Source organism: Apodemus sylvaticus, chromosome 22 (genome assembly GCF_947179515.1).
Source record: "Apodemus sylvaticus chromosome 22, mApoSyl1.1, whole genome shotgun sequence".
NCBI lineage: Eukaryota > Metazoa > Chordata > Mammalia > Rodentia > Muridae > Apodemus > Apodemus sylvaticus.
Window position 1 is genome coordinate 6,615,343 of NC_067493.1, and position 25,880 is coordinate 6,641,222.

The window sequence follows — 25,880 nt, forward strand, 5'->3', positions numbered from 1 at the left end:
TTATCCTGGGGGCATTCAAGGAGAGAGGCTGTCAATGAGACATTCTGCCATCATCTTTAACCAGGAGGTCAATTGGTCATCCATAAGAGATCAGTAATTGGAAATGAACACAAATCAATCAGTAACCGATCATCCATCGATCAGTATTCAGTCAGGGGCCAATCAAATGTCCACCTGCCAATCAGTCACTTGATTGGTGATCAATAACAGACAGGCAGTCGATGACCAGCCAATAATGAGCTGCCAATCAGTCAAGGAATCAATGATCAATAAATAGTACCCAATTAATTGAATATTAATCAATGATCAATATTTAACACATGATGAATCAATTGATAATTTATCAACAATCAATATAATTAAACAACTGACAATTACTCAATTACTTTGGTCTTCACTGGACCAAAAACTGACTCAATTGATTGCTGATTGATTGTGAACTGCCGGTTCCTGACTGACTATAGGATGATTGATTGATTAATTGGTGTCACATTGGCCATTGGCTTATTACAGGACCCCTGGTCTGAGTATGCATTCCCCAGGTCTACAAAGGTCACCTGAAGTTGGTAGAGTAAGGCTGTTTTTTAGCAGAGTCTTAAATAGTCTGAAATATTTAAGGCAAATAAGAGGTCCTACTTTTTTGTTTTGCTTCTCTTTCCACTGATAATTCATTTATAAACTGATGGAGAGACTCTGTAGGTTTTAGTAAGACATAATGTTGAACATTATCTACAAAAGCTGATGGGTCTCCACTTTCCTTTTAGGGCAACCCTGGTCTTGTGGTGGGGGCACTTTTGATTCTCAGGGCCCCCTTATCTCCTTTTTAGGCATCACTCATGGTCTTCTGATTTGGCCTTGGCTGACAACAGGATCTTTCCCAGGTCTCCAGTCTGTTGCTTCTCCTCTCCCATCTGTGTCTCCTCTGCAGTCTGTCCTCCATTAAACACTCTCTTTGCCACTGTCCTTAAATCTCTTAGACAACTCTTTCCTAAGTACTCTACCCTCTGGGGCTTTGTATTCATAGCTGGTGTTCCCTGATTGACAGAAGCTCGAGCCACTGCTGCCTTTGCTTCTGGTGAATCACGGTCCATGGGTGTTTATTGTCAAAAATGTCTCCATGACACTGTTTCAAAATATCTGTAAGGCATTTATTTTCCCTCTTCCTAATATTATTCACTCTGGACAAATTTGGGAGCCATCTTGTGGCTACCTCGAGGCCTGCCAGCATAGCCGGACTGTGGACAAAGGGCCTCCTCTTACCTTCAGTGTTGTTGCAATAACAGTATGGGTGAGTTAGGGTAATGCAAGCATATTGTGGCCAGTAACTCATGTACCAAACCCAGACACTATTGTGCCTGCCAACAAGTGTTTGCTGACAGGAGCCTGATATAGTTGTCTCCTGAGAGTCTCTGCCAGTGCATGACACACACAGAGGGGGACGCTCTCAGCCAGCCATTGAAATGAGCACAGGGTCAACAATGGAGGAGCTAGAGAAAGGATGCAAGGAAATGAAGGGGTTACAGCCCCATAGGAGAATCAATAATATTAACCAATTAGTAACCCCAGAGCTCCCAGGGACTAAACCACCAACCGAAGTTTGCACATAGAGGGACCCATGGCTCCAGCCACATGGGTAGCAGAGGATGGCCTGGTCGGTCATCCATGAGAGGAGAGGCCCTTGGACCCATGAAGGCTCATTGGCCCAGGGTAGGGGAATAGCAGGTCAGGGAAGCAGGAGTGGGTGGGTGAGTGAGCATGGGGATGGGGGAGGGAATAGAGGGATTTCAGAGGGGAAATGAGGAAAGGGGACATCATTTGTAATGTAAATAAAATATAAATATAAACATATGAATATATAATATAAAAATATATCAAAATATATAAATAAATATAAAAATAAAAAATGTAAAAAAAAAAAAAAAAAACACTTGGGAAGCAGAGGCAGGTGGATTTCTGAGTTTGAGGCCAGCCTGATCTACAGAGTGATTTTGAGGACAGCCAGGGCTACACAGAGAAACCCTGTCTCAAAAAAAACAAAAGCAAAAAAATAAATGTAAATAAGAAAATATCTAATTAAAAAATTATTTAAACAAAATACAACATTACCTCTCATTGTGACCACCTTGAGTGGATAAAGGTCAATTCACAAGAATCTTAATCACTGCTGTGGCTTTGATAAAATACACTGTCAGGAGAACAGGTTTATTCCAGCTCACGGTTCACAGTAAAGTCCCTCATGGTGGGGATGCCACTCTGAAGTGTGAAGCAGCTGCTCACTCACATCAGGTGTGTAAATAATCAGGACACCAAGAGCAATGAATGCCTGCTGCTGCTCAGCCCCTTTCCACACACTGCCCGGGATCCTAGCCAGGGAATGGTGCCACCCACAGTGGGTGGGGCTTCCCACACCAGTTAAGACAACCAAGGCTGTCCCTTACAGCCACGCCCCGAGGTACCTCCCCCTTGTTAGGATTCTGTCTAAGCTCTACCCCACAGTTACCTGGCAACAGCCATGTGTGCCCAGCCCCACTGTTACCTGGCAACAGCCAGGTAGGTCTGGAAGATTATAAAGGGGCTGCTTGCCCCTCCCCCTCTCTTATCCTCTCACTCTCAGCTTCTCTCTTGTCCCTTCCTGGGTTCCCCTCCCTTCTTCTCCCCTCCCCCTTCTCTCCACATGGTCATGGCCGCCTCTGCTTCTCTACTCTTTCCCTCTCTCTGCCTTTATCTGCCTCTACTTCCCTCTTAATTCCCCTCTCCATGCCCTGAATAAATTCTATTCTGTACTACACCGTCTTGTGTCTGGTAACCTCAGGAGGAAGGGATGCTTTGGCATGGGCTGACAGAAGATCCCCTAATTACAAGTCTTAGCAGGCTTCAGGGTTCCAAGACTACAAACAGAGTTATGGGGGAGTTTTTTTCACTTCTTCTTCTAACTGAAAGCCCTTTGACGTCATGCCCAGCATCCTGGGTTCCTGGGACGGTCAGAAGCAGGATTCTGGACAGGGCAGGCTACACCATCACAGGTCGCAAGTTCCATCATTTTCTCCCTGAGCAAGCTTGCTGAGGGTTGGTCTAGAACCTCTATACCTTTGTTTTTGTCGTTGTCCACATCTATTGGGGACACTTATTGCTTCCTCTGACTCTCAGTCTGAAAGATCTCTGCGCCCTTCATGGCACAATTCAATCTGCTGCTGTGTCTCAGGTTGTCCAAGCTCTCAAATACATAGTAAAAGGGGTGTAGATCCCAATCAACAATCCAGCCATCCTTAAAGCTGTGGTTTGTCTCTCCACAGAAAGAAAGCGGCTGAGAGGTGGAAGATCCTGAACTCATGACTGGCAAGTCACATCTACTTGGTAGTCCATGCTCTCTGTAATCTGCTGTATTTTTGACAAAACTAAGACAGAACTCCCTCAGAAACTTCAGATTATCCATGGAATGCTGAGAGTAAGTCCTTGACCTTCTCATATAAAGAAGTCTCCAGTTAGTTAATTATACCCTCCCAAGCATTGCACTCTGGTAAATTGGGTGTTAAATCCACAATACTAACATTTATTTGCATTGCCTACGGAAGCAAGATTCTGCCCAGTCTGGTGGTGCAAGACTTTAATCTCAGCACCTATAGGAATGAAGCAGATTGGGGATAGAAGCAGAGGCAGGTGGATCTCTGATCTCAAGACCAGCCTGGTAGTCAGACCTACTTTCAGAACAGCCAGAGTTATACAGGATAACCTAGGCTCAAAGAATAAAACATGCAAACACAAAAGGAGTGAAGCTTCTCAACATAAAATGCTATCACTCTGGATGCTGTAATGATATTTAATTTAAAAATGAGCCAACACATTCCTCACCCACAATAACTGCAGGAGAAACAGCCAGTCTGCTCAGTGAGGCCCTTGGCAGAGGCAGCAATCTAGCTCTTTGGTAGGGTCAAGTCTGGCTATCAAGAATCTGGTCACTGCCTCAGACTCTCTAGAGCAGTCTGGGCCACGTTGGGCATCTCTCTTGCCTCACATGACACTTACCATGTCTCCACAGTGTCTCCTTCAGAGTGCGCTCACTTTTGCCTCTCTTCCAACTAGCTTTCTTAACATCTCTGCTGAGTTCTCTCTCTGCCATATGCAGGGGACCGACATTTCACACATGTCACACTACCCATGGGACACCAGATCTGCTGTTACCCAATCAAGGAGCCTCAAATTACCCAGAAGATCAGACTCTCAACAATTAATTAATTTGCCAATTATATTTAAATATATTTTTAAAAAGATCAAGATGTCAATAAGGTAATAACAAAGCCATGTATGATAGTAAAAGTTCTATCCCAATAGTCTAACTTTTAGATATATTTACCTCTGATTGCATCTTGGCACCCTGTATCTCTACCCTCTCCCACTCATGGCTCCTGCATGCATCTCCCTGTGTCTCTCTCCCTAGCTCCTCCTCCTCACTACCTTCTAATAACTAGCCTCTCACCAACTCAATGTGAATGGATAGAAAAAATCTTTCAACATCACACAATTGTCTACAGTTGAACATTATAGGCAACTGATTAGACACGCAATGGGGAAAGTGCTCATGGGCCAAGGAGTCTATTTGAGGTGCCTGTTTTCGAGAGCAAAAGATCACATAAAATGATCTCTCACTCACTCTCTCTTTCCTGATAGGGCGATATACTAGATTGACCTCCAGGATGCAGTCTGTCTTATTCCACAAGAACTGGATAGGATGCAAAGTCCAAGAATCCAGAAGATCTCAGTCACCGAAGCTGGATGTCTCAGCTGGTCCTCAGTAGAAGATGGAATCACAGACAAGCAAGGTCTAATGCCAGCTAAGAAATATGACTTGCTAGCTAGGAGACAGCAAGCAGGCAATGTGAAAACTTGATTTCTCTGTGTCCTTATATAGGCCTCAAGATGAAAGGGTGGCCCAAATTAAAGTTGTGTGTTCCAGATTCAATCTCTGGATTAAAAGTGAGTATCTTCTGCCAGGTGTGGTGACACATGCCTTTAATCCAAGCACTAAGGGAGTGAATCAGGAAGCTGCATCTCTGTGTGTAGCCTGGTCTACAACGTGCATTCCTATACAGCCAGTGGTATTGCAGATAAACCCTGGCTCATAGAAACAATACCAATCACAATGACACAGTTATGTGGCTTTCTTGCTCCATATCCAGATTAAAGGCCTGTGTCTTTCTAGGTCACAGAGACATGCATTTAATGATAGTGTTCCTACTTCAAAGACCCTGATTACTTCTACAAATTAAACAACAAATCCATTGAAGGTGTGCCCTTATGCTTTGGATTTTGCATAATTCAAGATGTAATCAAGTTGACAACACAGAATAAAGATCACAGAGTGTATTTCTCTGTGTAACCATGGCTGTTCTGAAAATCACTTTGTAGACCAAAGTGATCACCAACCAATGATCTTCCTGCCTCTGCCTCCCTGGTTCTGATATTAAAGGCACATGTCAACATGATCTGCCTGGAAGTCCTGTTAAGACTACTTTCTTTTGCTGGCATCATGAGCAGTTGGTAATCCTGTATTCCCAGCAGAGAGATGGTTAGGGGGAACAGCTAAGTGTAGAGATGAAGCTTCAGGACACAGACTCTCCTCTCCACACCCCACTACCCAGCCTCTTTGTCTGTCTCACATTTTATGTCCTGCCTTTGAAATGAATAAACATAATTTTTACATCCTGTAGTCTCTGTCTGCACAGAAGGCAGGCAGGGATCTCCTGGGATAGCTGGGCTCCAGGCTTCCCTGAACTGCAGTGGGTACGTGGATGTCTGCTTTCTGTGTTCAGGGGGAACTCTCCCTGCGAGGGTGAGTGACCCCAAGTACATGGAGAAATAAACATCATGCTCTTGCATCAATCTTTCATCAAGCTGTGTGCTGAGGGGTTGTGCACCTGAGCTCAATCCCTGGGAGGTCTGTTGAGTTACAACAATCTTTGCACCCTGTTGTTTCTAAATGCTGAAAATCTGTCCACTTTCTTTCCCTTGTTGAACACATGGTAAAGCTGTCTTTGACAAAGGCACCCTTTAGGCTCTGCACTTGTACAGAATCAGCTGCCTCACGGCCTCGCTGCCCACCTCTGGAGGTCGACAAAACTGCTCTCTGCCAGAATCTCAACTGAAGGTGCATTTATTTACTTGTGAAGAGGCTTTTCCAGGAAAGCTCTGTACAGGACACCAAAGCTCTGCTCTCTGAGCTGACTTTCTCGAGCTTGGCTTTGTTTCTGCAGTCACCCCATGGCTAATGTCCTGGTGAACATTTGTCCAGTGTGTAACATGCCAGAAGATGCTAAGTGATGGATTCTCACTCACACATGCAGGGTTCGGGGCCAGCTTTGTGATCCTACTTAAGTCCATAATTAATCTGCCTACTCCTTTGTCTGTAATGTCAGGGAGATGTTAGTGATCTCCAAAACACAGACAGGAGCTGATTGATGCACATCACAGCAGGGTATTTATTCCAGCTACCTTGTAGTCATCCCTGCCTCACACCACCTTCCCTCAGGACAGTTTGTGTGTGTGTGCATGTGTGTGTGTGTGTGTGTGTGTGTGTGTGTGTTGGAAGGGAAACCATGTATGTTTCTCAGGGCAAAGTTTTTTAGAAAGCTGTAAGCAGGGAGTCCAGGTGTAAGCATCTAATTGGAAAACTTCTGTGGCCTTTATCAAATTGCCTGGTTCTGGGAGTCATATCATAAACTTAATTTCTGTTTTTCTCTGCATTGTTGGGGAGGTTAGGCAAGGGGTTGGCTTGTAACCTGGGGGTGTGGGTTTGTTGGGGGAATGACCTGAAGTTGCAGGTCTTGTCAAAAGTGTAACCTGGAAATGCTGGTCTTGTTGGGGATTAGCTTGGAGACAGGGTTTTGTTGGGGGGGGGGCAATGTGGAAGCTAATGTTAGGGACAAGCCTGTTACTGTACCTGTGTTTAAGCCCACGTCAGGTTCTCTAAAGTGGATCTGAACTTAAATGATTTGGCATCTCATGGCCACACTGGTGGTAGTTAGAAAAAGAGCCTGGCCAATGAATAAGTCTGGCCAGAAGCATTAATGTTTCTTGGCTCCAAGCTCCAAGCCTGTGACTGCTTCCAGTAGAGGGCATGCAGGAGCTGGCACTGTGCACTGTCACAGTTCCCCCTGGTCGTCTTTATCCATGAGTATTTGAGACTTGCTGCCTATGCAATTTCCACTAGGTTGTCAACAACCTCTGAATTGAAATCTGTTAGCAATTACAAACCTTACACAGGATTTTGTTTCTAGGTGCTTTCGTTTTACTGACAGGATCAGACACTGCCAGGCAGGCCACAGTGGGATTTTGTGTGAACCCCATGTGCCTAGACACCGAACAAAATGCTTGGCATTAGAGTGTGTGTGTGCAGGAGATGTGATGTTTTACTGTCAGCAGGCTGAGCCTAAATCATACGTTGATTGCAGACAACATAGTTAATTTTGTTTCTAGGTGTTTTAATTTTAATTTTCAAAGGGAACCAGAGTCCTCCTCCTTCTCTTCCTCCTTCTCCTCATCTTCCTCCTCCAAGTTTTTGTTGTTCTTGCTATTGTTGTTGTTGTTGTTGTTCTTCTTCTTCTTCTTCTTCTTCTTCTTCTTCTTCTTCTTCTTCTTCTTCTTCTTCTCCCTCTCTCTCTCTCTTCTCCCTTTCCCTCTCCCCCCTCTCTCTCTCCCTCTTTTGTTGTTTACTTACATTACAAATGTTGCCCCATTATTATCCTGTCCCCCCTCCCAGGGTTCTTTACTCTATCCCCCCTCCCCTTTCAGAGCACGCTTCCCTCCACCCTCTTCTCTTATCCTCCCACCCACCACCCCCTCCCTTCCCCCATTCTCCTTCCCGGGAGCATCAAGTCTCTACAGTGTTAGGTTTGTAGTCTCCCTCTGAGTACACACAATGCAGTTCTCAGCCACATGTGTTTCTGGGACCGTGCATCAGCCCATGTGTGTTCTCAATGTGATGACTTAGTCTCTGGGAGTCCCCAGGGGTTTGGTTTACTTGGTGCCATTGATCTTCTTAAGGGATTGGCTTCCCCACAGCTCCTTCATTCCTTCCCCTTACTCTTCATAGGGATCCATGACCTGACTCCAGTGGATGGCTGTCAATATCTGTATCTGTCTCAGTTAGTTGCTGGTAGAGCCTCTCAGAGGACAGCCATGCTAGGCTCAGGTCAACAAGTCCATAGATGTTTTTTCTTCTCAAATGGCTGTCACCCAATGTAGTCTGTCCCATGGGGCAGAACTATGCATTTCTCAAATAAAAAATGGGGTTTACAGGCACACCAGGCCTTAATGTTGATTATGACTCTGTAATGATCCTTTGAGGAGCTTGCTACTGATCTGTTATTATTATTATTATTACTATTATTATTGCTGTGAGCATGTGCAAAGTGATTGGTTGTGCACCACAGGTGTCTCCTTTGTTACGGTTTGGAGACAGATTTCTAGACAAACCTGGTGAACGAACTTGAGAATCCTAACATCCTACTCTAACTGGCCTGCTTAGCATATGATCTGTGGGGTGTTTTAACGCAGTCCTCCATCAACAAAATGCTACTTACATCAGCTAATACAACAATTTTCTAAGCTTGGTAAGTCCTTTACATCATCAAATCTTTTGTCCTACTTCTCAGTTTAATATTACATTGCCAAGCAACACATGAGATGCCTTTTAAATGCTCCACAAAATTAATTGCAGGTGGAACTTACACCTTAGTGGGAAATGCCAAGGGCAGAACTTGTAGAAAATTCAAGAGAAATTAGGGCTGTCCAAGTTTGGCAACATTTCTTCAATCAATTACTGGTCCAAATATTTTGAGCAGATTCAGCCCTGATAGTGAAGTTATTCAGAGGTCACAGCCTGATCTAGAAAGTGAGGAGCACCACAAGGGACCTCACAGGTGCAAACATCTGGCAACATTTGGCTAATGCTTCCCATCCATCCCCAGGGATTGCCCAACACCCAAGCTCTTACTTCTCATCTCCCTTCTCTTCATCATCATGGTCAGAGAGCCTGTACTCAACATGTCTCAAAAATAGAACTTAGTTGAAGTTCTTTCACACTACCCAACAGCAGGACTCAAAACAGGACAGAGAACCATTCAAGCCAGTGCAGCCACAATGAACTTGCAGCAAGGCACCTGGAAGTCCCGCCTCTCAGTCTTATTGGCAGGTCTGCCTGGTGTCCTTGATTGGCCAGTGAGTATTACCCTCCTCAAGGTTAGAGTGTGCTTCCATTACTGGGTCACACCTTTCATATATCTCAGGTCAGGTTTGCACTCACATAGCATTTGTGCCTGTTCTCCAAGAACCTCATCCACCTGTACTCACAAGCAGCCCTGGAGGAGGACACAACATTGCAACTGAGGCTGTGAGGCTGTTCAGCTGCTTTCTCTTCCCATTTGTGGGCACTGATCCTGCTCTCATCATGACCTGACTTCATACCTTGTTTGAGAATTCCGCACAGCATTTTCCCTTCTTCTTTCTGATATCTAGGGGGATAACCTGTTACTTGACTTGCACTGGAGGTATAAAGCTGGCTCATCAGAAAAAGGAGCCCAGTTAAAAGCCCAGGCTCCTAACATTAAAGAGGGATTTTAGGAAACATGTGCTTGCCATGTGGCTTCATACAATTCCCTTCTACTAGATGATACATATGAATAAAACCTGGGAGAAAACCAGGAAACAGATGACAAACAGTGTGGAACACTATTTATAGTCAGCACATCTTTCTCCATGGCAAGGTGGGGGAAAAAACCACAGTTGTGTTAGCACAGATTCTCTATATCAAAATATCTCATAGAGAGGGTGAATTTTTCTGTGTATGTAGAAAGAAGATTTACTATAATGTCTCAGAGACAGTTGTCCTCTTCTTCTAATAATGGCTGTCTGGCAAGGCCAAGGGAAACTTCAAAATCAAGGACTTATCTTCCAGTGAAAGGGAGCTGCAATTTCCCTGATCCCAGCATGAAGCCAGAAAAGAAAACTCTTGTTTCCTAAAGTCACTACTTAAAGTTAATAGCCTGGGCACCCCTCCCCTTGTGAGTCAGATTGATATCTTCAGTGCACCTGAGGAATGGGCTATGCAACTTATTAACCTTGATTACATGAAGGGGAAGGCAAGTGCTCTGAGGAAAGCTCAAGGAAGGTCCGAATTGAGGTCCTGTCAAGTGCAGGGTCATTGCTAACAAGGAGAGTCACAGGCAGCTGAATAGCCTGAGGTGGAATAGTGGGGTCCTTCCATAGGGCTGCTTGGTGTGAAAGTCCTCTTGCAAGGCAGGACACAAATGCTAAGTGAGTGCAATCCCCTCCTAAGATCTGTATAAAATTTCACCCTTGACTAGAGGCACAATTTAACTCTAAGGAGTGGTAAGGCTTACTGGCCAATCTAGAACTCACGCCAGACCTGCCATTCAAAGAAAGAGGCAGGATCTTCCGGGTACCTTTCTTCAAGTTCCCTGTGGCTTTGCAGACCATGATAGTTCACTGTTTCCTGATCTGAGCTCTGCTGTTCTGTGTTGTGCTGTGAGGGGACCTCGGGGAAGCCCTGAAATCTGAGCATGGTAAGCACAGTATATCTTCCCACAATGGGGAGGAACAGGTGGCTGATCAGAGGATGCTGAGGTGCAGGCTTCTATCAGTGGTTGGATGGGAAACATCAGCTAGATGTGACTACCTGTGCGGATTCTAGTGATGCTTCTTACTTGCTAAATAAGATGGTGACCTCTGAATAACATTACTATCAAGGCTGGATCTTCCCACATCATTTGTACCATTGGTTTGCTTGTAGAAGCTTCATGGATGCTTTTCTTGATTCAGAAGGATATGTCCAAAACATTTTGTGTTTTACACTACACATTGAGAGGGCAGGTATGAAACTAGTAGGTCTATTTTAACCTATGATTTGTTCTTGTTTTATTTTTTATTGCAGTTTTCATATTTCTTTACATGTATAGTGTTTTGGATATTTTGTGGCATTGGAACTTTTTTTGTTTCAATCTATTTAGTATTTTGGATGGTTCATGTACCTTAATAGGAATCTTTATCTTTAGTTTAGAAATTATTCATGTAAGATTTCATTAAAACTATTTTCTTGACATTTGACCTGATATTCTTTTATTACAGTCAATTGAAGTCTTTGCTTTTGATACATTGCCGTGTTCCTCGATATTTAGTGCCAGCAAAATTTTATACACAAATTCTTTTTTTGACCAATAAGTCCATTTATTCTATTTATCTTACTTTCTTGTTCAGTGTGTGTGAACCTTGCCTCTATAGTGGTCAACGTGCAGGCAATTTCAATGGCCTGCTCTCAGGGACTGAGCACCTGCTTAAATCATTATCTGCCTCCATCAACTGCTGCTGTTGTCAGGCGTGCTTTATATACATGGAGCACTAGCTTCAGCTGCTCTCTATATTTGTTCCGTGGTTCTGTTCTCTACACAAGCCCCTTCTATAGTCTTTCTGAACTCTCATCATGTTCTCTCTGTTCCATATATGTATTCCAGTCTGCAGGTTCTCTTGTGTACCTCTATCCTTTTCCAAGGTACTCACTCCTGTCCTTTCCACAAAACAACCTCTTTTGTATCAGATATCTTGCATGGTTTAATTTTTGAGAACCTGCTGTGACAGGACACCTTGGATTTTTTGGTGACATGTTTCCCTGGCTTATCTTCATTTTATTCCTATTCTGCTCTCTACACATATGGGTTTGTGGTGATAATAGGTCTAGATTCTGGTCTCTGGGTTTGTCTTGTTTGGGTGGTAATTTTATTCCCAAGTTACTGTTTTCTGTCTGTATTTTGAGAGAATGTTGGCTGAGTGTTTTCCCTTTTCCTTACCTGTTTGGTAGGTATGTCCAAGAAGGAATGCTTGCTAATGTCAAAAGCTGGCAGAAGTGGCAGGCCGGTAGATATGATCTTAACAATCCACCAGTAGACATAGTCAGGAGAGAGGTTAAGCTGCCTCTGGTGTTTGTACAGTGTTAGGCTCAGCTGTGTAAATTGCATGTTGGATAACAAATAGTGTGGTAAATCTAATGGAAAACCTTACTTTGTCCCTGGTAAGCATGGCATGTGGTTAAAAAAGGAGTGTACATTCCTGTTTATTGGAAGAGGAAGGGGTATTCTGTACCATTGTATGTTGAAATGATAGGACTTCCTTTCTGATTTTAAAAGATTTGTTTTTCCAGATATTGCCTTGAGTGTCAGAAGACACTTTAGACATTTGAACCATGTAGGAGCTTTTGCAGACTATTAGGATCACTGTAGACTGAATGCATTTTCATCACAGGATAATCATGAGCCTATAGCATCTAGGGTAAGAATGGAGTTGATTGGGTCCCCTGGGAATCCTGACACTGTGGGGCTTCATGTTTCTGCTGGGTTAAGTGCATCCTCTCCCAGGGAGTGCAGACATTGGAGTCCAATTAAAGGAACAGATACCAAAGATAGGCAGAAGCTTTAGGGAAAGCACCTGTTCCAGTTGTTGGAGGACCCTTATGGAGACTAACCTGAATTTCTTCTACTTATGTGCCTGGGGCCTTAGTCCAGCCAGTGTCTGCTCTTTGGTTGATGTTTCAGTCTCTCAATGTCCTAAATATTAAAGGTTCATTGAGTTTGTTAGACTACCTATGGAGTTCCTACCATCTTCAGGATATTCAATACATCCCCAAGTCTTCATTAGGAGTCTTCAAGGTCCATCCCATGTTTCACTGTGGTTCTCTGCATCCATTTCATTAAGCTCCTTGGTGAAAACTCTCACTGCACATTCATGCAAGGCTTCTGTATGAGAGCATAACCGAGAATCCATAATAATGTCATGGATTGGAACTTGCCCATAAACAGTGTCTCCAGTTGGGCCAGATTCATTGGGCATTCTATCAATCTCTACTCCAGGTGTGTCCCTGCTTTTTTAGAACAGGACAGATTTCGTTCTGTGTATCGACTGTGTTGTGGTTGAAACTGATCATTCTGGTTTCTTCTCATGCTCTCATACAGTCATCATTTGGACTCTGTCCCTAAATCACATAAGATGATGTAGACACATTTGTTATTCAATGCTAAGCTATTTTGCAATCCTGGTGGTATAACATTTGTATTTGTATTCCTTTTGTTTTCATTTTCAAGACAAATTTTCTCTGTGAAGCTCTTTCTGTCTTGAGAGTCAATGAAAAACCACATAAACCAGGTGGCATGTGCAATAAGCATATACATTTGTGCAGCTCTTCATCCACACCTTTAATTTTGAAATGTTGCCAATTATATAAGTTATATTCTGTTTCTCAAGATGGCATATGTTCATGACATCGGTACTACCTGAGGCTTCAGTGTCATTGGATCCCAGAGATAGGCAGCAGTTTTAGGGACAGTCCCTGCTCCAGTTGTTGGAGAACCCCCATGAAGACTCCCCTTAAATTCTGCTACTTATGTGCCAGGGGGCCTTAATACAACCGATGTATGCTATTTGCATTTGTATGTATGTATAATGTTCTTCCTCACTCTTGTGGTTGTTATGGAAATTTTGAATGAATAGGAGTGTGCATGAATATGAGTATCATGAATTCCTCATCTTTACTGTTGTCAGAAGATGTCCACAGAACTCCTGATCTTGAAGTAATGGGAAGTTGTTGATATCCATGCATATGGTAGAAATTAACCCCCATTATGTAGAAGACCAACAAGAGCTTTCCACTGCTGAGCTCTCTTTCCTGCCCTACATTGCTTATTTATGATCAACATTTACACTGCTAGTATTTTCATCTGTCTATTTGTAACTGTTTAAACATGTATACACTTTTAGTAAAATTTTATTACTGTCGCAGTTTAAACTGTTGTACTTCAGGTTGCTGCAAGATGAATAAAGAACATGTTACATAGACATGCTGGCATCCAACTTAATGACATACACCATTTTGTATCTCTTTAATTAAAGACATGAGCAAATAAACCCAACTTGCCCATCATGTTTGTAGTAAGTAATTGTTCCTACAATTTTTGCAAATGTGTGCTCAGTATTGTGGATCTGTTTCCCCTGCCTCTCTCTCTCAACTGGCATTTCTCTGGCAAGGTTGTATCCTATTCAACAAGTTCAAAATGATACAGGTAAATCTTATAATTCAAGGTCCTTCCAAAATGACACTGTGATGATAACTTCTGAGACAGCAAATAAGTGGATCAAGAGCAAAAATTATATGAATGTTTTTGAGGAATCATATATTTCCTTTACAGTGATGTTAGTATCATGCTTTGTGTTGTACACATGTATGGGTTATTTAGGAAGCAGCGAGTTTTGATGATGTGCATGTCACCTTCACTGACGAAGAGTGGAATTTGCTGGACCCTTCCCAGAAGAATCTCTACAAAGATGTGATGATGGAAACCTACCTGATTCTCAAAAGTATAGGTAAGACTGTTATTTTTTTCCTAAAGAAAACAAATGTTTCTAGTTTATTGATGATATTCAATTATTTTAATTGCAAATAATGTAGATTGACCTGAATAATTCACTGTCACTGAATTTTCATGGTAACTTTCAGAGTGCAGTGAACATTCACAGATACATTCATTTTCTTGTATTGTGTTTTAGGATATAATAAAGACCATCATCTTGAAGAACATTGTCAAAGTAAAAGAAGACATGAAAGGTAATTTTCTTATGAAAGCTAATACAAATTTGCATCTGAGGAAATTTTAATATCTTCTGGACTCTCAGCCAAAAAGCAAGAGTATAAAATAATAGTCCTTTAAGTGTAGGTATGATTATAATATTTTTATAAAACCATGTGCCTCAAGAGCTGTTATGTGATATGTGTATCCATTAATATGTAGCTCCATTAGAAATATTCTGTGGAACTACAAATCTGTATATTAGTACTTGGATATTGCCCATTGAATACTGATAAATTTATATCCAAAATATTCAAAGAACTAGGCCAGATAGACCATAGTAAATTTGAGATGCACATATTCTTGCAGTAATAAGGTTAAGTTTCATGAGAGGGCATTTTATGAGAATCAAGAATGTTGTTGTGGAGAATCATTAATCTATATTGCACATGTTATGAGAAACAAAATTTAAACACTGTGAATGCAATGTGTAAACATTTCATTTGTCATTCTTTTTTATTAGGTATATTATGTGTCATGTTTCACAATGGATAAAAATCATGGGAGTATAGCGTTATTGAAAGAAGAAACAAAGTATTTGTTCTAAAACAATGAGAAGATATGTAGTATTCTGCTTTTGAGAGAAATTAGGAATATGATAGACATTTGCAATTAATTGGTTTTTTAGTTTTACAGAGAACATCCCCAAATTCACAGGGTAGAAAATCTTTATGGGTACTAGGAATTTAAATTTTTTTGTATGTGTCCTGGATCACAGTCAAATGTGTTGTAGTTCACACTACCGGAAAAATTATGAATACAATCACTGTTATAAACATCAGAGTTATTCAACTTTCTTCAGATAGCTAAAAATATATTATATAAAAATCCCATATAAAATGAGGTTGTTATACATATGAGCCATGTAATAACCAACACAGGTGTCTTGAACAACTCATGATGAGGGAGAACACCATGAACATGCAAAGTGCAATAAACCTTAAGATCTGGTGATTCTTTACCATTAGACTAAATTGTAAACATAATCCATATTGATTACATGATTGATCAGAGTAATGAATATGGTAAAGTTTCTCACATGTTAATTATCATTGTAGGCATGTAAGAAGTCAAAGTGGAGAGAAACCATATGAATGTAATCAACGTGGTAAAACATTTGCAAGACTGAGTAATCTTCAATGTCATAAAAGAACACATAGTGGAGAGAAACCTTATAAATGTAGTCAATGTGGTAAAGTCTTTGCAAGACTTTGTTATCTCCAATCTCATAAAATAATACATACCGGAGAGAAACCTTACAAATGTAGTCAATGTGGAAAATCCTTTGCACAGCACAGTACTTTACAATATCATAAAAGGTCACATACTGGGGAGAAACCTTATGAATGCGATGAATGTGGTAAAGCTTTTGGAAGACGCAGTCATCTCCAAAGACATAAAATGACACATAATGGCGAGAAACCTTTTGAATGTAATCATTGTGCTAAAACCTTTGCAACACTGAGTAATCTCCAATGTCATAAAAGAGTACATACTGGAGAGAAACCTTATAAATGCAGTCAATGTGGTAAAGCGTTTGCACAGCACAGTGCTTTCCAATATCATAAAAGAACACATACTGGAGAGAAACCTTATGAATGCAATCAATGTGGTAAATCTTTTGCACAGCGCAGTCATCTCCAATGTCATAAAAGAACACATACTGGAGAGAAACCTTATGAATGTAATCAATGTGGTAAAGCATTTGCATGTCACAGTAATCTCCAATATCATAAAAGAACACATACTGGAGAGAAACCTTATGAATGCAATCAATGTGGTAAAGCTTTGGCATGTCACAGTACTCTCCAGTATCATAAAAGAACACATACTGGAGAGAAACCTTATAAATGTAATCACTGTGGTAAAGCCTTTTCATTTCAGAGTAGTCTCCAGAGACATAAAAGAATACATGCTGGAGAGAAACCTTATGAATGTAATCAATGAGGTAAAGCTTTTTCATTTCAGAGTAATCTCCAAAGACATAAAAGAACACATAACAGACAGAAACCTTATTAATGTAATCAATGTGGAAAAGTATATTCAAAAGTGAGAAGTCTCCTAATTCTCTGTTCTAGAGATAAACCTAATGAATACAATCATGAATTAAGTGGGAGGTTCAAAACATAAGGCTTCATCAGGAATGATGTTATGAAGTTAAATCCTGTGATCAAGGATATTCATTGGTATTAAAGGAATGGTTACATTATGGCAAGATTCCATCCAGGTAAACAAATGGCTTTGCAGTTGTATGAAAGTAAGCTTTATCATGTTAGGAATCATTATTACTTGGTTATTGTTTTCATGTTGAAGTATGAAGATACAAGTATGTGTCAATCTGACAAGGGATGGATATTGATTGCTATTCTGGGTTTTCAAATTAAGATCTAAAAGGAAAAGCTTCTGTCTAGGTTGGGTGTTGAATGCTTTTTATCCCAGCATTCATGAGACAGAGCCCTGCAGATCTCTGAGATCAAGGTAGATTTCTGAGTATGTTCCAGGACATCAAAGCTTATGGTTATGGATCAAGCCTCATTGCAACAAAAGACCACAACGCACTAAACATGCAAGTACCATGGGTTGATAAGCTAGAATAGACAGAGCAGTAGATTGTAGTCAATTACAACATAGGGTTATAAAGAGGAAAGATCTGGAGAAGAGACCCAATCTCTTTGGAAGATCAGAGATGATCATTTGTGTATCCTGGACATTGAAAGAAGAAGCTAAGATACTGAAGTTATTTTTGGTACCTCAAGTTTTTGAGATGTTAGAACTGTGTGGTACATGCCCAGGAATGGAATAAGACCAGTCTAAGAGAAAGAATTGTACTTTAGTGAACAAAGCTGCAAGGAGTTGTAGATCTGAAGAACACGTTGACATTGGACATGGAAGATGCAGAATTTTGACATTGCTCAGCTGGCTTTGGTCTTCCTTAGGTCCAACATTTCTTTATTATTACCTTTAGGAATGATATAGTATATCCTTTTAATTTTAAGGTATATAATGTTCTTTTTGTTTTTGAATGTATAGACAACACTTGCATGATAGGATTTATCACAGAAGAGACTTTGACCATTGGACTTTTAACATTTTTGAGACTTTGACCAATAATGGTGCCTTTTGAGCACTAGGGACTTCTAAATTATTAATGAATTTATTGTTCCTTTACAACTTACATTATTCCTTTATTCCTGGCAGAGATCCAGCACAGAGGCATTCAGGTTTCTTGGAATGGGTTTGAACTTGCTGGCTTTGGCTTTGTTGGAGTAGGCATGGAATTTTTGAATTAGATGTGTCCCCGTTGGAGTGGGTGTGTCCTTGTTGTAGTTGGTGTGTCCCTTTCCTTTGGGTATGACCTTGTTGGAGTGGGGGTAGCCAGGTTGTGGTGGGTGTGGCCTTGTTTTAGTGGGCATGTCGTTTTTGGATTATATGTGGCCCTTTTGGTGTGGGTGTGTCCTTTCTGGAGAGAGTGTGGCCTTGTTGGAGTAGCTGTTTAAGTGTGGGTGTCGGCTTAAGACCCTCTCACCCTAGCTGCCTGGAAGTCAGTCCTCACTCTCTAGCCTTGAGATGAAGATATAGAACTCTCAGCTTCTCCTGCTCCTCACCAGTCTGGATGCTGCCATGCTCCCGCCTTGATAACAGACTGACCTCTGACCTGTGAACTGCTCCAATTAAATGTTGGCCTTTTAAGAGTCGCCTCAGTCACGGTGTCTGTGCACAGCAGTGAAAGCCCTACTGAGACACATGTCTTTCTTTTCCTTATGAGAAAATGCTTTTTTTAATAAGAAAATTGATTTTAATAATAAAATAAACAAGCTGAACACTCAGATTGTGAATAAACATATTTTTAATTTTTTATGGTATGTGTATTGCTGTTTTGCCTACATGTACATGTGAGGGTGTCATAAGTGCCTAGTAATTTCATATATATATATATATATATATATATATATATATATATACACATACACACACACACACACACATATACACAATGGAAAAAAATCTATCTTCATTAAATAGTGCTGGTCTAACCAGCAATCTGTATGTAGAAAAATGAAAATAAACCCATATTTGTTATTTTGGGCAAAGCTTAAGCCCAGCTGCATGAAGTACCTCTACATAAAACTGGATACACATATAGTAATAAAAGAAAAAATTGTAAAGAGTCTTGAATTCACTGGCACAGGGGTATATTTCCTAAACAGAACTTCAACTGCTCAGGCACAAAGATCAAGAATTCATAAGTGGGGCCTCATTAAACTGGAAAGCTTTGGTAAGGCAAAGGGCATAGTCAAGAGGACCAATAGGAAACCTACTGATTGGGAAAAAGTCTTCACTATCCTCCCATCTTGTTAAGGGCTAATATATAAAATAGAGAATTCAAGAAGCTAACCATCAAGAAAGGAAACAACTATATAAATAAATGGGTATGGAACTAAACAGATAATTCACAACATTGTTATCGTGGACAGATGAGAAGCACCTAAAGAAGTGTTCAACATTCTTAGTCATCAGGGAAATGCAAATCAAAATGACCCTGAGATTCCACCTCACACCAATCAGAATGACTAGGTTGAAAAACTCAGGTGACAACACACGTGGGTGAGGATGTGGAGAAAGAGGAACACTCCTCTATTGCTGTTAGGATTGCAAAAGGGTAAAGACACTCTGGAAATCAATTTGGCGGTTCCTCAGAACTTTGGAAATAGATCTACCTGAAAATCCAGCTGTACTTCTCTTGAGCATATACCAATGAGTTGCCCTAACACAGGATCATGTATACCACTATGTTCACATTATTCTTATTCGTGATATCCAGAAGCTGTCCACAACCCAGATGTCCCACAACAGAAGGATTAATACAAAAAATGTGGTCAATTTACACAATGGAATGCTACTCAGCTACTAAAAAGAAGGTCATAATGAATTTTGCCTGCAAATAGATAGAACTAGAAAATATCATCCTAGGTTAGGTAACTCAGACCCAAAATCATATGCATGCTATGCACTGAAGAAGAAGTAGATATTAGGCAAAAAGTACAAAATAGCCAGGATACAGAACTCAAGGAGGCTAAGAAGCCAAAGGACTCAATCACACTTGGGAGGGCAAAGAAACCAATAACAGGAGTACAGAGGGCCTTGGGTCGGAATGAAATAGGGAGGGGAAGAGGGATAACCTGATCAGGTAATGAGGGGAACAGGATTGGTGCTCTGAGTGCCAGCAGAATGATTTCAAGTAGGAAACCTCAGGAAGTAGGAGGTGGTCTAACCCTCTAGAATATACCAGAGAGCTTGCACATGAGAGACACTTAGATGAAATGCCCTACTGAGATGAGAGAGAACTTGTAGAATATACCTACAATAGAATGGCAGGGCATCAAGTGGAGGGATGGGGTTGCCATCCAATGGTAAATAATTCTGACCCACAAATGTACCTGTTTGAAAGAACAGCAGAAACAAAAGTGTAGAGGTGCCTGAGGATGGGGAGGTCCAGTAACAGGCCCAAATTGAGATCCAACTCAGAGTGAGGACCCAAGGCCTGACACTATTACTGAGTCTATGGTGTTACAAAGAGTGACCTATCATGACTGCACTCTGGAAGGCCTAGCAAGCATCTGGTAGAGTCAGAACTAGATATTTGTATCCAACCTATGGACAGAAGTGGCTGACCCGTGTGGTTGAATTAGGGGAAAGCTGGAAGAAGCTGAGGAGAAGGGCGACCCATAGGAAGACCAGCAGTCACTATTAACCTGGCACACACTCAGACACCGAGCCACCAACCAAACAGCATACACCAGCTGATATGATGCCCACAATAGAAAATATTTTATAATATATTATTGTTATTATTCTATTTTACTTAGTCACTTTAGATAGCATTAACTGGCTCCTTCCCTGTTACCCCTCCAACCATCCTTGCCCCTCCCTTCTCTTCTGTTCTCTTCTGTTCCAGTGGGGCACCCTGGGACGGTACTACCCACCCTGGTACTCAAGACTTTGGCAGACTTCCTCTCCCTGTGAGGCCACACAAAGCAGCCCAAATACTAGAAATTATCTCACTTACAGGCAACATCTTTTGGGGTACAGACCCTCCCCACATCCTGACTCCTCTCAGATGTTGAGGACCCACATGAAGGCTAAGCTACACATTTGCTACTTATAAGTAGGAATGTCTAGATCCAGCCAGTGTGTGTTCTTGGTTGGTGATTCAGACTATGAAAGCCCTAAGGGTCCAGGGTAGTTGATGCTTTTGTATATTTTGTGGAGTTCCTATCCCGTTCAGAACCTATGGCCTGGACCTGGATGGGCGGGACTCTGTGTAGACACGCCACTTGATGAGCCCTGCCCAACCTCTCCTGTCAGTGACGCCCACAATGATGCTCAGTAGTGCTAAGCCCTGCCCACCTCCCCTGTCAGTGATGCCCACAATCATGGCTATTCTGTCATTTTCCAGGAACTCAGTGCACTATCCACACTCTTAAATGGTTGTGTGTGATGATGGCGGTGTGTGGACACAGGGGATGGGTCCCTGTACATCCAGTGTACACACTGAATATGTGCAGTTTTAGCTAAAGTGTCACCACACTAGGCGCCTTCCTTCAGTGGATATCAGCGGAGACTCGCCACGCCTCCAGTCAGATTTTAGTTTGTATATAATATTTATACATAATATTTATGCATAATATTTATACATAATATATATGCATAATATTTATACATAATATTTATATATAATATTTTATATATTATTTGATTATATAACATTTATATATAATATTTATATAGATATTATTTTGTATGCTAATAAAATATGTGAATAGGCACAATTTGAATAGGGGAAGGAGAGTGTCCCTTTTTATGGTATATATATATATATATATATATATATATATATATATATATATATATATATATATATGTGTGTGTGTACGTGTGTGTGTGTGTATGTATAATAAATCTTTAAAATAAAAAAGAATGTATCAAAACTGTGCTGCAGTGATCTTGCAGAAGCCATGCCGTATGTGAAATAAAGCTCTTAAGAATAACGTATATATTTACATATTTATCCAAATATAAATTTAGGTGTTTATGTATTTCTGTATTTTATATATATTTATGTGTATATATTTTTATTTTAAATAAATTATACATAAAAAACATAATTATGAGATAAATATATAAATATAAAATATATTTTTATAAAAAATATAAATATATAAATATATAAGCATTTACAATAAATCTTTAAAATAAAGAAAAATAACTATGTATAAAAGTTTTGTTGAGGAGTTCTTGTAGAAGCCATTCATTATGCTAAATAATGCTCTTGATAATAGCATATATATTTACATATTTATTCATATATTCATTTATGTATATATGTATTATATATTTACATTTATTATTTATTTATATTTAAATATAATTATGCAATATATATTTATATACATATATAGTCATATAAATATAAAATGTATTTTTATAAAAAGATAAATATAAAAATTTATGTCTATTGAAATAAATCTTTAAAATGAAAAAAGTATGTGTATAAGTTGTGATGGAGGTTTTGCAGAAGCCATGTCATAGACTAAGTAAAGCTCTTAAGAATAGCATCTTGTGAACTACTTACAGAGGGAAAATGTAAAGAAATTGGAGACTTATATGAAGCCTGGAGAAACTAACAAACAATAGAACAAACTTGGAGGGAGTCTCATAAACAATGCTGCACTAGGAGAATACACCATGTGTCAACAACATTACAACCCAAGCCTACAGTGGCCTTAGGACTGACAACCGCAGCTCCATATGGTGGACAGAGTTGGGCTCTGAGGATATAAAATGTCCTGAAGTCCCTGGCCCCAGACCATCACCAGCTCTCCTAGCATATTCCTGGCTTTAGAAAAGGAGCTCTATTTTATTCTCAGTACATTGTGGTCTCAGGAAAAGATCCCAAGGCCCAGGCCCCAGGCTGTTATTGTCTCTGCCAAGTGTGTGCCTGGGTTTGAGAAGAGCTATGTCAGTCTACATACATGAGGACCTTATGGAAAGACATGCTGGATGAGGCTAGCCCTCCATACAATCGTCTCTCTCTCTCTCTCTCTCTCTCTCTCTCTCTCTCTCTTTCTCTCTCCAAACCCCTCTCAATTGTGTATTTTTACTTACATTACAAATGTCGCCCAATTCTCCTGTTCCACCTCCCAGCATTCTTTACCACATCCTCCTCCCCTTTCACTTTGAGAGGTGCTCCATCACCCCACCTCCACTCCTCCTATCCATGCACCCAGAACCACCTCACATCTGCTGTTCTCCTTGACGGCATCAAGTCTCTGCAGGATTAGGTGTATAGACTCCCACTGAGTACACACAATGCGGTCCTCTGCTACATATGTTCCTGGGGCCACGCACCCGTCCATACATGCTCTGTTGTGGATTGCTTAGTCTCTGTGAGCTCCCGGGGATCTGGGTCACTAGACACTGTTGGTATTCTTAAGGGAGTGGCGTCTCACAGACTCTCTTCATTCGTTCCCTAAGTCTTCCCCTGACTCTGACCTGAGTCCAAAGATTGGCTGTAAGTATTTGCATCTGTCTCAGTTGTTGTTAGAGCCTTTCAGAAGACAGTCGTGCTCAGCTCCTGACTGCGAGTGCATAGGTGTTTTTCACGCTCAAATGGCTGTCAGCTAGTGTAGTCTGTCCACTGAGGCAGAACTGTGCTTTTCTCAATTAGAAAATGGGCACTTGAGGCACACCAGGCCTCAATGTTGGTTGTGATGCTGTAATGACTCATGGAAATGCTTATTACTGTCGTGATTTTTGCTATGAGCATGTGCCAAGAAAATGGACATTTGTGTTGTACATTACATATGTCCCACCTGTTATGGTTTGCAGCCATATATCTCGACAAACCTGGTGAACAAATATGTGAATCCTAGCATCTTAGTCTCTAGCCAGACTGCTTAGCACACTACTCATCTGTGGGGTGTTTTTGAGGCAGTCCTCTATGAAATAAATGCTACTTACTGTCAATATTTCCTAAGCTTGGTAAGTCCTTTATATTATTAATTCTACTCTTCTACATCACAGGTTAATATTGTAGCGCTCCCCAATATATGAGATGCCTTTTAACAGCTCTACACAATTAACTGCAGGTGGATCTTACACATAAGTGGCAAATGCTGAGGGCAGGACTTGTATAAGAATCAAGAGAAACTAGGGCTGTCCATGATTGGCATCCTGCCCATGACATTTCTACAAAAAAGTCCCAGGTCTACATGTTTGGGGCAGATTCAGCCCTGGTAGTGAAGTTATTCAGAGGTCACCACCTGATGTACCAAATGAGGAGCACCACAAGCGACCTCAAAGATGGCCACATCTGGCTACGTGTGACTGATTCTTTCCATCCAGTGCCAGGGAGGACCCACCACCCCAGCTCCAGTGCTCACCCACTTTCTCCTCTTCATGGAGATAGACACTGTGCTCAACATGTGTCAAAAATTGAACTTTCTTGAGGTCACAACACAGCAGCCAAGAACATCATTCAAAGCAGGACACAAAGAGTCATTCAAGCTGGTTAAGCTAAAACAAACTTCAACAAGGCACCAGGAAGAACCTCCCTCTCAGTCTGATTGGCAGGTCTGCCTGGTGTCCTTGATTGGCCAGTGAGTCTTACCTGTCCTCAAGGTTAGAGTGTGCTTCCAGTCCTGTGCTAGAACTTTCTTATATCTCAGGTCAGGTTTGCACTCCCATAGCATTTGTGCCTGTCCTCCAAGAATGTCGTCCATCTTCACTCCCACCCAGCCCTGGAGGAGGACACACCATTGCAACTGAGGCTGTGAGGGGTTGTTCAGCTGCTTTCTCTTCCCCTTTGTGGTCAGTGAACCTGCACTCATCATGACCTGACTACATAGCTTGTTTGAGAATTCCGCACAGCATTTTCCCTTCTTCTTTCTGACACCTAGGGGGATAACCTGTTACTTGAATTCCCCTGGAGGTATAAAGCTGGCTCATCAAAAGAAGAAGCCCAGTTAAGAGTCAAGGCTCTTAACATTAAAGAGGGATTTTAGGAAACACATGTTTGCTATGTGGCTTCATACATTTCCCTTCTACTACATTATACATATGAATAAAACCTGGGAGAAAACCAGAAAAGAGATGACAAACAGTGTGGAACACTACTTATAGTCAGCACATCTTTCTCCATGGCAAGGTGGGGAAAAAACCCACAGTTGTGTTAGCACAGATTCTCTAGATCAAAATATCTCATAGTGAGGTTGAATTTTTCTGTGTATGTAGAAAGAAGATTTATTATAATGTCTCAGAGACAGTTGTCCTCTTCTTCTAATAATGGCTGTCTGCCAAGGCAAAGGGAAACTTCAAAATCAAGGACTTATCTTCCAGTGAAAGGGAGCTGCAATTTCCCTGAGCCCAGAATGAAGCCAGAAAAGAAAACTCTTGTTTCCTAAAGTCACTACTTAAAGTTAATAGCCTGGGCACCCTTCCCCTTGTGAGTCAGATTGATATCTTCAGTGCACCTGAGGAATGAGCTATGCAACTTAGTAACCTTGATTACAGGAAGGGGAAGGTAAGTGCTCTGAGGAAAGTTCAAGCAAGGTCTGAAATTAGGTCCTGTCAAGTGCAGGGTCATTGCTAACAAGGAGAGTAGCAGGCAGCTGAATAGCCTGAGGTGGAATAGTGGGGTACTTCCATAGGGCTGCTTGGTGTGAAAGTCCTCTTGCAAGGCAGGGCACAAATGCTAAGTGAGTGCAATCCACTCCTAAGATCTGTAAAAAATTCACCCTGGACTAGAGGCACAATTTAACTGTAAGGAGTGGTAAGGCTTACTGGCCAATCCAGAACTCAAGCCAGACCTGCCATTCAGAGAAAGTTGCGGGATCATCCGGGTAACTTTCTTCAAGTTCCCTGTGGCTTTGCAGACCAGGATAGTTCACTGTTTCCTGATTTGAGCTCTGCTGTTCTGTGCTGTGCTGTGAGAGGACCTCGGAGAAGCCCTGAAATATGAACATGGTAAGCACAGTATATCGTCCCACAATGGCGAGGAACAGGTGGCTGATCAGAGGGTACTGAGGTGCAGGTTTCTATCAGTGGTTGGATGGGAAACATCAGCTAGATGTGACTACCTGTGTGGTTTCTAGTGATGCTTCTTACTTCCTAAATAAGATGGTGACCTCTGAATATCAT

General features: G+C 41.2%; 1 pseudogene; it reads left to right on the plus strand.

Annotated features, from left to right (window-relative positions):
* The first annotated feature begins 14,108 nt into the window (after positions 1–14,108).
* The window catches only part of LOC127673240 (zinc finger protein 431-like), a 50,123-nt pseudogene continuing 38,351 nt past the window's right edge, over positions 14,109–25,880 (plus strand).